Source organism: Brassica oleracea, chromosome C3, assembly GCF_000695525.1.
Source record: "Brassica oleracea var. oleracea cultivar TO1000 chromosome C3, BOL, whole genome shotgun sequence".
In the NCBI taxonomy this organism is placed as follows: domain Eukaryota; kingdom Viridiplantae; phylum Streptophyta; class Magnoliopsida; order Brassicales; family Brassicaceae; genus Brassica; species Brassica oleracea.
Genome location: NC_027750.1, coordinates 40,324,176 through 40,326,281, shown reverse-complemented (window position 1 = coordinate 40,326,281; position 2,106 = coordinate 40,324,176).

Genomic DNA, 2,106 nt, shown 5'->3' with positions numbered 1-2,106 from the left:
CCGTCAGACCAAAGCCTAAGGCTTCTCAACCCGTACTCCAATCTGACGTTGTGTTAGCTCGGACAAGCTAATATCAGAACAACAAGGCAGTTTCACAAAACATTCGCTTTATTTATCTTATATAATATCTGGTTTACAATACCCAAAATATTATACAAGTGGTGGCATGCCAAGAAAATGAAAGTACATACTTATAGTCTGAAAGCGTCTTAAGCAAAAAGATGCAAATCTACACCAGCCAGCCTAGCCTCCCGCGCTTTCTACAAGCTCACTACTGGTCACCTGAAAACAACAACGAGTGAGGAGTGAGTAATCTAGCATTACTCAGCGAGTTACAATCCCCCACTAACAAATACAACCCCTCGCTATCCCACCCCAAACAATCTAAAGCGAGTGGTTCACCTAACAACACAATTCAATAACAACAAGCAATATCTGAATTACGCAGCGGTAAAAGATAGCAAGATAACTAGAATTATGCTAATTACTAGCTCATCACCAAACTCAAACTCGATTTAAACCAGGGTTTAACAACCCAAAACACGATATAATATATATATCAAACTCGGGCTCTGGTGACATTATGTTCCTCCTTCACTATCGGCAATATCCTTTCTTCCTACCACAAAGGCCAGAAGAAGGAACTTTCAACCGACCGCAGCCCACTGTCCTTCGGGTCACCGCGCGACAGCCCACAGTCCTTCGGGTCACTGCCACATTACACCGTCGTGTAATCACTCAGCCATAGGCCATGACCCCGTCTATCTGAGTCTTCCCGATCCAGCGAATAAGGGGTTTCCTTGAACCCGCTGAATACGAGGGCGAGGAAACACTAGTCCACCCCAAAACATACCTAGCATGGGCGGGTTTCGCACCTGCTGTCGGCATAACACACACTCGACAACACAAGGTTCCTAGTTATAGTCACCACAAAATCAACACATCTACCTCAAACATGCCTAGCATTGTGGGTTACACAAATGCTATATGGCCAATATATGATTAATACTAAACCCGGTAAAAAAACTTAAGGTTCCTAGTATTAATCACAAATTAACACAGTCAATCATATTCTAGAATCTAGCATAAAGACTAATTCCAGAATACCTAACTATCCACAACTTAGCGATATCATCTAAGCATTCGCTAACTAACCAATCAACTTAACCATTAGCATGCTACTACGGTTCTCAAGAAATAACTAAGCATGCTATCAACTTAATCAACATAACCTCAATTATTAACTAGTCAAACCGTTACTCAGTTAGACCTGGCCTCATGCCATGATCCAACTTCCAAGTAACGGGACCCTGCATAAAAACAACTCAGCAATCAATTGATTATAACTCACAGTTTTTGGTTGACCGTGGCCTTGACCCCAAACCCGACTTCTGCGTTCCGAACCCTTTCCCGACCTTCACAAGTAGACCCACGTCTGGACTGATCTCCACTTGAAATGGTCTCCACTAGAACTGATCTCTCTTCACTTGAACAGAACCTTCTCCAAGTGCTGACTCAAAATCGGCAGAGTAACTGTTCTTGAAAACTGCCTAAATCGCTCGAAAACTATCGAAACTCGATCTTTCTTTCTTTGCCTTCTCTTTATGTTTTTAAGTAGGTTTGATGTGTTCTGGATTGGTTGAAATGAGAGGGGGTTTTGGTCTATTTATAGGAATCAGCAACCAATCAGGAGCAAGCCGTGTGGAAGCCCGTGTGTCGCTTCGCATGGCTCCAGACGCATGAGCGGCGGCACCTCGTGCTCCACTTGTCCTTCAGCATGGCCTGCTCACATGCAAGGTGACACCACGCCCTCTACCTGTCTGGATGCATGACCTGCTCACATGCAAACTGACACCACGTCCTCCACATGTCTGGCGGCATGGCCCGGTCGCATGCATCGTGACACCTCGTGCTTGGCCGTTCCACCTCGTGCTCCACATGGCTGGCTGCATACCTCAGTCTCATGCAGGATGACACACCCACGTACAGATAGCCTGCTGCATGACTGAAGTGCATACAGGTCGACACCCCATCTCACACATGGCTGGCCGCATGCTTCGGTCGCATGCATCGCAACACCTCGTGCTTGGCCGTTCCACCTCGTGC